Source organism: Scyliorhinus canicula, chromosome 22, assembly GCF_902713615.1.
Source record: "Scyliorhinus canicula chromosome 22, sScyCan1.1, whole genome shotgun sequence".
Taxonomy (NCBI): Eukaryota; Metazoa; Chordata; class Chondrichthyes; order Carcharhiniformes; family Scyliorhinidae; genus Scyliorhinus; species Scyliorhinus canicula.
The window spans coordinates 14778343-14793549 of NC_052167.1; the positions used below are offsets into that span (position 1 = coordinate 14778343).

The following is a 15207-nucleotide window of genomic DNA, read 5'->3' on the forward strand; positions in this document are numbered from 1 at the left end:
AACCTGGCAGAAGATAGTGAGAGACCTGGCCAAGGAGTTGGAGGAAACCGGTGGTTCAGCAGCCAGTGGAAGGATGGCGGAGGGAAGGGCTGATGCAAGTCAGAAAGCCCCAGATGGAGCATTGATGGCTTTCATTGAAGATGGGTACCGCCAGCAGAGGAAGGAGATGCAGCGGGACAGATCAAAGGCCATTAAAGGACCTGTAGCACCCCTGAAGAGTTCGATGGAGCAGGTGGAGAAGATTGGAGATGCAGGGGTCGCAGATTCAAGAGCTCGGACCACAGTGATCTAGTGGTGGCACTGGAGGCGGAGGTGGGGCTCTTAGGAGACCTTTACAAGACATTGAGGGCAAAGGTGGAGGAGCAGGAGAACAGCTCGAGAAGGCAGAACCTGTGGATAGTGGGCCACCCTGAAGGAGTGGAAGGTGCGAGTGCCACGAGATATGTCTCAAAGATGCTAGCAGGGCTGGTGGCAGAGGGGGTGATAGATAAGGCCCCTGAAGTGGACAGAGCACACAGGTCTCTGAGGCAGAAGCCTAGAGCTGGGGAGCCGCCGCAGGCGGTGATCATGAGACTCCACAAATTTGTGGAGGAACAGAAGATTTTGCATTGGGTCAGGGAGAAACGCACCTGCGAATGGGAGGGGAACAAGGTCCGAATATATCAGGACATTGGGGCCGAGTTGACGAAAAGGCGGGTAGGGTTCAACAAGGCCAACGCGGTGCTGTACCGGCAGCAGATCAGGTTTGGGTGCTCTACCCAATGAAGTAATGGGTGACGTTTGAAGGCTGAGAATATTACTTTGAGACCCCAGAAGCGGCCAATGACTTAATCAAGGAGCATAAACTGGGGGAAAACTCAGTTGAACAATACTGAGGAACTGGTATTTTGTAATGTTTACGAGTATGTTTGAAGTGGGGGTAGGAATTTAGGGGGGGGGGGGGGGGTTTGTTCCCTCCATGTTGGAGGGGGTTCTTTTTTGGGTGAATATTTACCAATGGGAACGGGGTGGCAGCGGTAAAAGGTTTATGTTTCATGGGGCTGTTTCTGTTTATTTGCTCTCGGGAGAGGTGACCTGGAGTTCAGGATAAGTCTTTGTACGGGTGGGGAGGGTAAGGTCAACAGGGAGCCTCCTTCCCTGAGCAGATGTGTGGGGGGTCGGTCACTGAGAGGTGTCTTTTGGCAGGGGCTGCCACGCTAGCAAGCATTGCTGGTGAACGGAGGTGAGGGGGGGGGGGGGGGAAGACCAAGAGAGGTGGTCGTGGGTGAGAGGGGAGGAAGCCACCTGGCATGGGCTAGGTACAGAGTGGAATTCACAGGGCTGTAGTTAAGTGGGAAGGATGATGGACAGTAGAGGGGAATGTAGGGAATGAACGTCTGTGGGCTTACTGGACCAGTTAAAAGATCACGGGTATTTGCATACCTCTGGAGCTTGAAAGCAGAGGTCATCTTTCTGCAGGAGACCTACCTCCGTGTGAAGGACCACGTTAGGTTAAGGAAGGGGTGGGTTGGGCTGGTTTTCCACTCGGGATTTGATTTGAAATCGCAGGGAGTGGGAATTTTAATGAGCAAGAAAACGGGATTTGAGAGTGCGAAGGAAGTGAGGGATCCGTGTGAGAGAAACATGATTGTGAGTGGGGTAATGGAAGGAACGGCGGTGGTGTTGGTAAGCATGTATGCACCAAATTGCGTTGATGCGGGTTTTAGGAGGGAGCTGCTGGCAGCAATCCCGGACTTGGCCATGCACCATTTAATTATGGGAGGAGGTTTTAACTGTGTCCCAGAGCCGAAGGTGGATAGGTCGAATCTCAGGTCGATGGGTAGGGTACGGATGGCAAAGGAGCTGGCTGAGTTTATGGAAAGAATGGTTATGGTGGATCCGTGGTGCTTTAAGAACCCGGAGGAAAGGAGTATTCCTTTTTTTTCACATGTTTATAAAGTGTATTCGAGGATTGATTACTTTGTGGTGAACCGGGAGATTTTGGTCGGGGTAGAGGGGGCAGTGATAGTAATTTCGGACCATGCGCCCCACTGGCTGGAGATTTGGCTAAGACCCGGATGAGAGCAGAGGCTGGGGTGGAGGTTTGATTCGAATTGTTGGTTGTTGGCAGATGGAGGCTTCTGTGAACAGGTACAGGCAGGCGGCGATTGAGGATTATGTGGGCTTGAATCAGATGGGGACGGGTCGGGTGCCATTTTTTGGTCAGCACAGGCTAGCTGGAATTTCTCCGTCGGTTTGTCCAGTGTTGCGATCCTGCTGTCCATATAAAGGACCCTGGCTATCAGTGTCCCTCCGTCCTGTCCCCACTTTTTAAAAGGTGGGCTTTTTTAAATGGGCACGATTTGACAGAAAGGTTTCTAAAGGTGGTAGGAAGCAGGAACTGCTGCAAGCTTCCAGACGGTCGAACCCGGCGAGGCCACCACCGGTATCAAACGCTAATTGGTCCACATAACGAGTCCCCACGGGCTTCACACGGCAAATGATTGTCCCGCTGAGTAATTCACCGGGACTGTGCCTGCCAGCTCCCCGCTAACAAGGGGGACCAGCACTTAAACCGATCCTGCAGAGTAAACCCCACGCAGCATGCCACTAAAGAGACCAGTCCCACCATTCGGGTAGGCCGACCTGGCCAGAATGTTGGACAGTCAGGTCCAGACAGGATGCCCTGTTCCCACGCAGGGCTCGGAGGGTAAACCACAGGGCAGGCAGTGTCGCCTGGAAGGAGGTAGCCGCATCCGTCAGCTTGAGAACCGCCACCAAGAGGACTGGCACCCAGTGCCGCAAGAAGATCAATGACCTCCACTAGGCCGCAAAGTGAGTTGGCACTGGTCCCGTCTGCCAACTCTGCCCCACCGTCTCGACAACTATGCACCTAGTACCGCCCCCATCCAGCACCATACCTTGCCCCGGCCATCCAGTGTCCAGCAGTGCTGCCAATGCCTGTCCCCACCCCCCACCCCCATCCCCCCCCTCCAGTGTCCAGCAGTGCTGCCAATGCCTGCCCCCCCCCACGATGCACAAGCCATACTGCTCATGATGCCCTCTTTTGAGTCCCCGCAAGAGAACTTGACCCACAACAGATGGAAGAGAGCCCAAACCGACGATAGGGCACCTGACATCAGAGGTCTCAACCCCTACGAGGAACATCCCTGGATGTCGCAGGGATGGCCTAGGCCAGATCAGTCATGGATGGTCTCTCCCTCACCCCCCCCCCGAAACCTTCTAAGAGAACACCTCTGAGGAGACCACCATATTTGAATTACAACTGTCCACCCCACCCGCCACCAGTGCAGATACGCATACCTCAGTCAGCAAAAGTAGTAGGTAGGCAGGCTTCTAGGGCACAATCTTGAATTGCAACATGCATCGAAAATTCTACACAAAACTCTGGCACTCAAGACCTCAACTGCATACTATTGTTTCAATTTCCTAAGGCTGGCAAGAAGGACATCTAACTGGCTTTTCCTTCGCCAATTTCACCCAGATCTGCACTTCCCGTTTGTCCTTTAGCTTCAGTGACCAGTACCCTGTTCCAAAGGCAGGTCCTCTTTGTTCCTTTTAACATCAAACTTCCTGGAAGCTTTGTGTTTCTATAGCTAACTGTCCTTCCGCTTCTCTGGAGCTAGCTTTTATGCACATTACTCCATTATTGGATTGGATTGGATGTTGTTTATTGTCACGTGTACAGAGGTACAGTGAAAAGTATTTTTCTGTGAGCAGCTCAACAGATCATTAAGTACATGAAAAGAAAAGAAAATACATAATAGGGCAACACAAGGTACACAATGTAACTAGATAACACCGGCATCGGGTGAAGCATACAGGGGTGTAGTGTTAATCAGGTCAGTCCATAAGAGGGTCAGCCCATCGAAGGGAGACTGATCACCTCACCTTGCAACTTGTAACAGCGGGGAAGAAACTGTTTTTGAGTCTGTTTGTGCATGTTCTCAGACTTTTGTATCTCCTGCCTGATGAAAGAAGTTGGAAGAGTGAGTAAATCAGGTGGGAGGGGTCTTTGATTTTGCTGCCCGTTTTCCCCTGGCAACGGGAGGTGTTGATGGAGTCAATGGATGGGAGGCAGGTTCATGTGATGGACTGGGTTGCGTTCACGACACTGAAGTTTACTGCGGTCTTGGGCCGAGCAGTTGACATACCAGGCTGTGATGCAGCCAGATAGGATGCTTTCTATAGTGCATCTGTAAAAGTTGGTAAGAGTTAATTTGGCATACCGGGGGCAGCACGGTGGCACAGTGAGTTAGCACTGCGGCCTCATGGCACCGAGGTCCCAGGTTCGATCCCAGCTCTGGGTCACTGTCCGTGTGGAGTTCGCACATTCTCCCCGTGTTTGCGTGGGTTTCGCCCCCACAACCCAAAAATGTGCAAGCTAGGTGGATTGGACATGCTAAATTGCCCCTTAATTGGAAAAAATAAATTTGGTACTCTAAAAAATATGGACATGTCAAATTTCCTTAGTTTCATGAGGAAGTATAGGCGCTGTTGTGCGTTCTTTGTGGTAGCCTCGGCGTGAGTGGACCAGGATAGATTTTTGGAGATGTGTACCCCTAGGAATTTGAAACTGCTAACCATCTCCACCTCGGCCCTGTTGATGCTGACAGGGGTGTGTACAGTACTTTGCTTCCTGAAGTCAATGACCAGCTCTTTAGTTTTGCTGGCATTGAGGGAGAGATTGTTGATGTTGCACCACTCCGCTAGGTTCGCTATTCCCTCCTGTATTCTGACTTGTCTTTATTCGAGATCCGGCCCACAATGGTTGTATCAGCAGCAAACTTGTAGATGGGAGTTGGAAGACAATTATGCCACACTTCCGTGTGTGTACAGGGAGTATAGTAGGGGGCTAAGTACACAGCCTTGTATTATATAGTTTTCCTGCTTCTAAAAGAGCTGAGAGCTGTTCCCCCTCTAACTTCCGACATCCAACTGCCTGTATCCAGTTAAATACTGAAGCACAAAAGGTCTTCCCCAAAGGTCGCCACGGTTGCTAAGCAACATCTTATTCTTTCCTAAAGCTTGTGTTTTCTTTTCCAGCCACAAACGCTCTCTCAGCACAATCAAAACACTGTTTGAACTCAAACCAAAAAAATCCTATTCATGCAAACACATTTGTTTGACATGAATCAAATGAGAGTTGTACCTTTTCCTACAAAACAAAAATTAAACCCACTTAAATCTACACCTTATTTCTAATATTTAACAGTACAAATTTAGATCTCTTAAAATTACCTTGGTTTTCCTGACACAAGTCTGAAGGATGTTCCAAAGATATAATGGGACAAAGCCATGGCGGGATTTATCAGAACATAAAATTTTTGATTCACTCCATGTGATAGTAGCTAGTGGTGTCCCTCAGGGATCCGTGTTGGGCCAACAATTGTTCACAATTTACATAGATGATTTGGAGTTGGGGACCAAGGGCAATGTGTCCAAGTTTGCAGATGACACTAAGATGAGTGGTAAAGCGAAAAGTGCAGAGGATACTGGAAGTCTGCAGAGGGATTTGGATAGGTTAAGTGAATGGGCTAGGGTCTGGCAGATGGAATACAATGTTGACAAATGTGTGGTTATCCATTTTGGTAGGAATAACAGCAAACGGGATTATTATTTAAACGATAAAATATTAAAGCATGCCGCTGTTCAGAGAGACTTGGGTGTGCTAGTGCATGAGTCACAGAAGGTTGGTTTACAAGTGCAACAGGTGATTAAGAAGGCAAATGGAACTTTGTCCTTCATTGCTAGAGGGATGGAGTTTAAGACTAGGGAGGTTATGTTGCAATTGTATAAGGTGTTAGTGCGGCCACACCTGGAGTATTGTGTTCAGTTTTGGTCTCCTTACTTGAGAAAGGACGTACTGGCGCTGGAGGGTGTGCAGAGGAGATTCACTAGGTTAATCCCAGAGCTGAAGGGGTTGGATTATGAGGAGAAGTTGAGTAGACTGAGACTGTACTCGTTGGAATTTAGAAGGATGAGGGGGGATCTTATAGAAACATTTAAAATTATGAAGGGAATAGATAGGATAGATGCGGGTAGGTTGTTTCCACTGGCGGGTGACAGCAGAACTAGGGGACATAGCCTCAAAATAAGGGGAAGTAGATTTAGGACTGAGTTTAGGAGGAACTTCTTCACCCAAAGGGTTGTGAATCTATGGAATTCCTTGCCCAGTGAAGCAGTTGAGGCTCCTTCATTACATGTTTTTAAGGTAAAGATAGATAGTTTTTTGAAGAATAAAGGGATTAAGGGTTATGGTGTTCGGGCCGGAAAGTGGAGCTGAGTCCACAAAAGATCAGCCATGATCTAATTGAATGGCGGAGCAGGCTCGAGGGGCCAGATGGCCTACTCCTGCTCCTAGTTCTTATGTTCTTATGTTCTTAAGAGTTCCTCAGTGTTCTCGGATCAACCATTGTCAGCTGCATCATCTGCTATACAAGTCAGAACTATAAGTGTTCACAATCGCACAACGTTCAATACCATTCACAACTCCTCAGATAATAGAACAGTCATTGTGTGCACTCAGCAAGACCTGGACAATATTCAGGCTTGGACTAATAAGTGGCAAATAACATTTGTGCTACACAAGTACCACAACATAACTATTTCCCCATGATATTCAAAGGTATTACCACAAGTGAATCTCCATGATATTCAAAGGTATTACCACAAGTGAATCTCCATGATATTCAAAGGTATTTACCAGAAGAGTATCCACCAACATCCTGGGGCTTACCGGACCAGAAATTAAACTAGACCAGCCATACTATTGCGGCTACAGGAGCAGATCAGAGGCTGGGTATCCTACATCAAATAAATTGTGTCCTGACTTGACAAAGCTTGTCCAACCACTACAAGATGCAAGCAAATGTGATGGATTATTTTCCATTTGCCAAGGTGAAAGCAGCTCTAACAACATGGAAGCAGCTCAACAACATTCAAGACAAAGAACCATTCTTGATTGGCACTCCATCCACCACCTTAAACATTCACTCTCTCCACACCACAGGCAAACATTGACGGCAGTGTGCACCATTTACAAGATGCATTGCTACAACTTGTCAAATCGTCTCCAACAACCCCTTCCAAACTTCTACCAACCATAAGTGAAGATGGACAGCAAGTGCATGGGAACACCAAGTTTTGCTCAAAGTCACACGCTACTTAGAAATGTATCATTGCACCTTCACTGTTGCTGAGTCAAATCCTGAAACACACAGCCCAACAGCAGTGTGCATTACCAATACCAGATGGACTGCAGAAGTTCAGGAAAGAGTTGACCGCCACCTTCTCTGGGGCAATATTGGGTGAACAATAAATGCTGGAATTGACTTCCGGTGGCGGCGATGTCCGAGTGAGCCGCACATTCGGTGGGCTCTCACTCCGGCGGGGCGGAACAGCTGATTCCCCGCGATAGCGGGACCACGGGGGCGGCAGAAAAGCTGCTGTGAAAGAAGAGGAGAGCGAGCTGCAGCAAATGGAAGTGTGGGAGGCCAGCAGGTGAGGAAGAAAGAGAGAGAGACGGAGGCAAGGAGGAAGCTGACCTGAAGGGTAAGATGGCGGACCCACGGACCTTCCTTCCTCCAGGACAAAGGGAAAAAAAAGTTTGGAGTTGCTGAGGAGGGACAGCTTGGACCCACTTCAGATGCCCAGGAGGGGAAAAATTGAAGGAGCTGGGTAAAGGAAAGCGGCAGCGAAGGCGCTGAGGAGAGGGCTGCGGCACATGGAACAGCGGGATTCCAGAAGGCAGAAGAAGAAGGAGAAAAAGGGACAGAGACAAGGACCTGAAGAAAATTACCTGGGACCTAAGATGGCGGACACACGGACCACGGACTCAGTAATCCAGCTGGCGCTGGATAACATGCTCCAGGTAATGAAGTCCAGTTTTGAAGCGCTGAAGCGGGACAGCTTGGACCCAATCCAGAAAGCGGTGGATCAGCTGAACCAGAGGCTGGACGCCCAGGATATTAAAGTTAAGGAGCTGGGAGAGGCGGTGGAGGAGCAGGCGGATGCGCAAACGGTTGCAGCGCTAGAAGTGGACGGCCTGAAAGAGCGGCAGAGAAGACTGCTGGACAGAGTGGAGGAGCTGGAGAATAGAGTCCGCAGGAACAATCTGAGGATGGTCGGCCTCCCGGAGGGAGCTGATGCTGCAGCGTTTGTAGCAGACCTGCTGAAGCAGCTGATGGGGGCCGAAGTCTTTCCGCGACCGCTGGAGCTGGAGGGGGCACACAGAGTGCAGGCAAGGCAGGGGCGGCCGGGCGGACAGTGGTGATTAGGTTCCACAGGTTCGTGGACAAGGAGCGGGTGCTGCAGTGGGCAAAGAGCGCCAGGAGCAGCACGTGGAACAACAGTGTTCTCCGCATTTATCAGGACCTAAGCCAGGAGGTGGCTCGGCGGCGAGCAGCCTTTAAGAATGTCAAGGAGGTGCTGTTCAAGAAGCACGTGAAGTTTGGTCTGCTGTTCCCAGCTCGGCTATGGGTCACGCACCAGGGTCAACACCACTACTTCTCCGAGCCCGAAGAAGCGATGGATTTTGTGAGGGACCTGGGGCTGGTCCCGAAAGGAGGCCCCAAGGACGCGAGTTAGGGCCCGAGGATTTCTGTGGGAAGGAACGCCGAATGTGCCTGGACTGCTGCTCAACGGTTTGCTGGGCCAAAGGGGCCAAGTGGAACATTTGAGACTCTTTCCTTTGTTCATGGACATTTATGTGCTTTTTCTCTTTTTTCTGTGCTTTTTTCTTTTTTTTTCCTGTTTGGGCTTTTTGTGCAGCTCGCGGAAGACACTGGAGCCGGCTTGCCCCAGTGGGTGGGGAGGAGGACGGGGAAACAAGGGGAATGGGACAGGAAGGCGCCGGAGTGTTGAGTCACCGGGCTAGCAGATTGGCTAGTCAAGGAAGTCAGATGGGGGGGGGGGGGGGGGGGGGGGGGGGGAAGTTACAGCCAGTAGATGGCAGGGGTGGGGGTATCGGGGGATGGGGTTAGGGGAGGGGGGGTTGTTCTGCTGACGGGAGAGGGACTTGAAATAGGCACTGGAAAGGAGGTCGAGGGTGGAGGCAGCCAAAGGGCGGGCCAGGAATGGCGCGACGCACGGGTCAGAGGCCGGCCCGAGAAAGGCTATGGCTGACCGGCGGGGTGGGATGTGCCCCCCGACCAGGCTGATCACCTGGAACGTCAAGGGACTGAATGGGCCGGTTAAGAGGGCGCGGGTGTTCGCGCACTTGCGGGCCCCGAGGGCGGACGTAATTATGTTGCAGGAGACACATCTGAAAGTGTCAGACCAGACCAGGCTAAGGAAGGGCTGGATTAGCCAGGTCTTCCACTTGGGCTTGGACTCGAAGTCCAGAGGGGTGGCAATCATGATCAACAAGCGCGTGCAATTTGAGGCAGAGGGCATATCCGCAGACAGGGGGGGCAGATACCTGATTGTACGGGGCAGACTGGAGGGGAGAAGAGTGGTGCTGGTGAATATATATGCCCCGAACTGGGATGACGTGGACTTCATTAAAAGAGTGCTGGGGAAGATCCCGGACTTGGATTCTCGCAGGCTAATAATGGGAGGGGACTTTAACATGGTCTTTGACCCGACTTTGGATCGGTCGTGTCCCAGAACGGGTAGACTCTCAGCAATGGCAAGGGAGTTGAAAGGGTTTATGGAGCAAATCGGGGCAGTGGACCCCTGGAGAGAGGGACAGCCAACAGGAAGGGGCTACTCGTTTTACTCGCACGTCTATAAAGTATATTCCAGGATAGATTTCTTTGTAATAAGCAGGGACTGTATGGGGGAGGTAAAGAACACGGAATACTCAGCAATTACCATTTCAGACCATGCCCCGCATTGGGTGGACCTGCAGTTCGGGGGAGCGACCAAGCCCGCAATGGAGGCTAGATGTGGGACTGCTGTCGGAGGAGGGGATCTGCGAGAGGCTTCGGAAATGTATAAAAAATTACCTGCAGGTGAATGACACGGGGGAGGTCTCAGCGGCGACCGTGTGGGAGGCGCTAAAGGCAGTAGTGCGGGGGGAGCTGATTTCAATTGGGGCCCACAGAGCCAAGGCAGACCGGGCAGAGATGGATAGATTGGGCAGGGAAATGGGTCGGATAGATGAAGAGCACGCGGAGTCCCCGGGGGAGGTTTTACTCAGGGAGAGGCAGAGGCGACAGGCGGAACTGGGGGCACTATCCACGAGCAGGGCCGTGGAACAGCTTAGGAAGGCGAGGGGAGTGGTGTACGAGTATGGGGAAAAGGCTAGCAGACTGTTAGCGCAGCAACTCAGGAGGAGGGAGGCGGCCAGGGAAATAGGTAGAGTGAGGGACGAGGGGGGGCGCAAAGTGGAGGATCCGGCAGAATTGAATAGGGTATTCCGGGACTTCTATCGTAAGCTGTATACTTCGGAGCCGCCGGAAGAAACGGAGGGGATGAAAAGGTTTCTGGACGGGTTAACATTCCCAACAGTTGGGGGGGGGGGGGGGGGGGGGCGAGTGGAAGAGCTGGGGGCCCCGATTAGAGTAGAGGAGGTATTGGGGGGCCTAAAGGCCATGCAGTCGGGGAAGTCCCCGGGGCCGGATGGATAACCAGTAGAGTTTTATAGGAAGTTCTCTGAGCTGGTGGGCCCGGTCTTGGCGAGAGTTTTCAATGAGGCAAGGGACAGAGGGACCCTGCCGCCGACAATGTCACAAGCCACCATATCTCTGATATTGAAGCGGGGTAAAGACCCGGAGGTGTGCGGGTCCTACAGGCCAATCTCCCTGATTAATGTAGACGCCAAGCTCCTGGCAAAGGTACTGGCGGGTAGAATGGAGGACTGTGTACCGGAGGTGATTGGGGAGGATCAAACGGGGTTCGTGAAAGGTAGGCAGCTGGCGGCCAATTTGAGTAGATTGCTCAATGTGATAATGATGCCCCCGGCGGGTAGAGAGGTGGAGGTAGTGGTGGCAATGGACGCCGAGAAGGCCTTTGACCGGGTAGAGTGGGACTATCTATGGGAGGTGCTCGGACGGTTTGGGTTCGTGGAGGGATTGGATCAAATTATTATATCAGGCCCCGAGGGCCAGCGTCAGGACCAACAGAGAAGTGTCGGAGTACTTTAGGTTGTACCGAGGGACCAGGCAGGGCTGCCCGCTCTCCCCGCTGCTGTTTGCGCTGGCCATAGAGCCGCTGGCGATTGCGCTGAGAGCCGCAAAAGGGTTGGAAGGGGATGGTGAGGGGCGGGGTTGAACACAGGGTTTCTCTTTATGCAGACGACCTGCTCCTGTACGTGTCGGACCCAGTGGCCGGGATGGGAACTATACTGGGAATGCTGAGGGAGTTCGGCCAGTTCTCAGGATACAAATTAAATACGGTCAAGAGTGAAATGTTTGTGGTCCAGGCAAGGGGCCAGGAGAACAGATTGAGAGGGCTACCGTTTAGGCTAGTTGGGGAAAATTTCCGGTATTTGGGAATCCAGGTGGCACGAGACTGGGGCAGGCTGCATAAGTTAAATTTGGCCAGGGTGGTGGAGCAAATGAAAGGAGAGTTTCGGAGATGGGATGCACTCCCGCTGTCGCTGGCAGGGAGGGTGCAGACTGTAAAGATGACAATCCTCCCTCGATTTTTGTTTATTTTTCAGTGCCTCCCGATCTTTATCCCACAGTCCTTCTTCAAAAGAGTTAACGGGCTGATCATGAGCTTTGTCTGGGCGGGAAAGTCTCCGCGGGTGAAGAAGGCGATGTTGGAGAGGAACCGCAGCGAGGGAGGGCTGGCTTTGCCGAGTCTGGTCAATTATTACTGGGCGGCCAACATCGCTATGATAAGGAAGTGGATGGTGGGAACGGGGTCTATTTGGGAGCGGGTGGAGGCGGCTTCGTGCAGGGGCTCCAGTTTGGAAGCCCTGGTCACGGCTCCTCTACCGCTGCCGCCGGCCAAGTACACCACCAGCCCGGTAGTGGTGGCGACCCTGCGGATATGGGGCCAGTGGAGGAGGCATGTGGGGGAGATGGGGGCGTCTGTCTGGGCGCCAATCTGCGACAACCATCGGTTTGCCCCCGGCAGAATGGATGGGGGGTTCCGAGTATGGCGGCGAGCAGGGGCGGGAAGGGTGTGTGATATGTTCCTGGAAGGGAGCTTCGCGAGTTTGAGGAGCTTGGAGGAGAAATTTGGGTTGGTAAGGGGAAATGATTTTGGATACCTACAGTTGCGGGACTTTGTTCGTAGACAGGTCCCATCTTTCCCGCGCCTCCCGCCAATGGGGATCCTAGACAGAATAGTCTCTGGGAGGGACGAAGGGGAGGGTAGAGTCTCGGGTATTTATAAGGTGCTCATGAGGGAGGAAGGGTCCCAGACAGAGGAACTGAAACTTAAATGGGAGAAGGAGATAGGCGGGGAAATGGAGGAGGGGCTGTGGGCAGAGGCCCTGAGTAGGGTAAACTCGACCGCGACATGTGCTAGGCTCGGGCTGATCCAATTTAAGGTCGTTCACCGGGCCCATATGACGGTGGCTCGGATGAGCAAATTTTTCGGGATAGAGGACAAATGCGCTAGGTGCGCGGGAGGACCAGCGAACCATGTTCACATGTTCTGGGCATGCCCTGAGCTGAGGGGGTACTGGGAGGGATTTGCGGGGGTCATGTCCCAGGTGCTAAAAACAAGGGTGGTGATGAGTCCAGGGGTGGCAATTTTTGGGGTTTCGGAAGACCCGGGCATCCAGGGGGAGAAAGAGGCCGATGTGTTGGCCTTTGCTTCCCTGATAGCCCGGCGACGAATATTATTGGCGTGGAGGGACTCGAAGCCCCCGAAGACTGAGTGGTGGCTTGCGGACATGTCGAGTTTCCTGGGGATGGAAAAAATTAAGTTCGCCTTGAGGGGATCTGTGCAGGGGTTCACCCGGAGGTGGCAACCATTTATTGACTTCTTTGCGGGAGAGTGAGCGTCAGCAGGGGGGGGGGGGGGGGGGAGAAATATGGCGGGAAGTACCGGTGGGAGGGGAGCGGGCTTGTGCAATATGTTACGATGGAAGTAGTGAAAGTACGTGGATGTTTGCACATTTTTGCCTTTTTTGCTTCCTTTCTGATGATGCCTGTAACTGTTTATAAAGCCAAAAACTACCTCAATAAAATTGTTTATTAAAAAACAAAAAAATGCTGGAATTGCCAGTGATGCTTACATCCCATCAACAAATATAAAAGGATATAGTGCCCCATTATAAGTGGGAGGAGTAAACCAATAAACCAACTTGAACTCACCCTTTTTGCTTTAAACAGGATCTCCTGCTAACCGTTACAAAAGTGCATTAACAGAACTTGTGGGAGAGATAGCGAAAGGCTGATGATGGCAATAGAGACAAGGAGCTGGATGAACAACAATGGAAGGCAGAGGTAAGAGTGAGAGGAGCTAAACTGGATCCTGACAAGGCTGCATGAAAAGCTCACAAATAAGGAGGTCGAAGGAACATCACATCATTTACTGGAAGGGGATGCACGTAGACTTCAGCTGTGGTGGGTAGATGTCCAAGTGAGGCATGGGTACATGTGCGAGATGTTCCAGATGTTGGGCAGGGGCTCAGGGCGGCGACGGAGTAGGGGGGGTGTTTGAATCAAGACTTGATGCTGCTAGCCTTTTTCCTCCTGGGTTGATGGCACCCTACAAAGTCTGGATAAGACTGATGCGTTGGGTTGGAGAGTGATATGGGTTTGCTGCATTGTTATTTAAATATGGCACTGGGACCTTCGAACCCGCCAGCTGACAGTGGATGGATGTATCAGCTGCCGGTCTGTCAGTTGATTCAGAGGGGAACATGCTTGTGCATAATTAATGTGGTTCCACCCGCTGAATTTGGCACAATATCCCACTATTAAGATCAATCGGACAGGTGCCGCCAGAGCTCCCTGCCACCACACTTAGTCTCAAAGAACTGGGTTGAAACTGCAAATTCCATGGTGCATCTCGCACATGTACTAAATTTATCTCTCAAGGTTTCAGGTAAAAGTTACAACTCTAGGGCTACAGGTCATGAATAGGCAGACATTTCAAACCTAAAGCAAGCAACTTTATAAACTCATCTATATTTTTTCTCAGAAGGTGTATTTTTATTTCATTTTCTAACCTATGGGCATCCAATCTGGATGTAAATAGTAGCCAAAATCACTAGAAATGTCTGAAGAATTTGACTGGTTTCTGAAAATTGAGTTTTAGATTTCATGGCTTAAAAAACAATTATTTTAATTAGGTGGTTTAGTGGTAGTGATTCATTACTGATTCAAAGCTTTGTAATCTGGTGAATTTAAAGTATATTTTGATTGGTTTAATTAACAATTGAATAAATGTAAAAACCAAATCAGCAGTTAATTTAACAGATACTTACTTGGGAAAATAATTTTTCACCCTACTAATGCATGGCACATTTGAAATGCAATGCTCTGGTGGTAAATTTAAGTTAAGTAGGTATTTGATTGTGATCTACAATAAAACAACAAACCTATCTACAAGGCTATTATTAATGTAAAGTATATATAAATAAGTTACAAATTGCTGAATTTGGACAGGGTGGCACAGTGGCTCAGTGGTTAGCACTGCTACCTCACAGCTCTAGGTTCCCGGATTCAATTCTGGCTTCGGGTGACTGTCTGGAGTTTGCACTTTTCCCCGTCTCTGTGTGGGTTTCTTCCAGTTTCCTCTCATAGTCCAAAGATATGCAGGTGAGGTAGATCGGTCATGCTAAATTGCTCATTAGTGTCCAACGGATAGGTGGGGTTACTAGGTTATGGGAATAGGGTGGAGGCATGGGCTTAAGCTTAAATAGGGTAAAGGCAAATTACTGCGGATCCTGGAATCTGAAAACAAAGAGAAAATGCTGGAAAATCTCAACAGGTCTGGCAGCATCTGTAGGGAGGGAAAAGAGCTAACGTTTTGAGTCCAGATGACCTTTGTCAAAGCTCTAAAACAGAGAAAGTGGGAAATATTTATACTGTGGAGTGAGAATGAATGATGAGTCATAGCCACAGAAACCCTGGGAAACGGGTTGATAATAGCCACAGAAACCATGGGGAAATAATGCTAATGGCAGTCCCCAGAGAGAACAAAAGGTGTGAAAAGCCAAACAGCAGAGAAACTATCATCAGAGGGTAAACTGTGACAATGTAGATGTGGGGGGAGGGGAAGGGGCAGCAAAAGGGAGAAAGGGTAAGGAAAGGTGGATAAGATGGGGGGTTAAATACATATAAAGAAAGACAA

General features: G+C 50.6%; 1 protein-coding gene and 1 long non-coding RNA gene across 4 annotated transcripts in view; one reads left to right on the forward strand and one right to left on the reverse strand.

Moving 5' to 3' along the window:
* Window positions 1–15207, reverse strand: part of lrmda (leucine rich melanocyte differentiation associated) — a 1080961-nt gene that overhangs the window by 923115 nt on the left and 142639 nt on the right. The gene's annotated exons all lie outside the window — the stretch shown is intronic.
* The window catches only part of LOC119956195, a 31734-nt gene that overhangs the window by 14878 nt on the left and 1649 nt on the right, over window positions 1–15207 (forward strand). Inside the window, exon 2 of the long non-coding RNA XR_005458603.1 lies at window positions 13239–13352. This is a non-coding gene — a long non-coding RNA (uncharacterized LOC119956195). The remainder of the gene's footprint in view (window positions 1–13238; window positions 13353–15207) is intronic.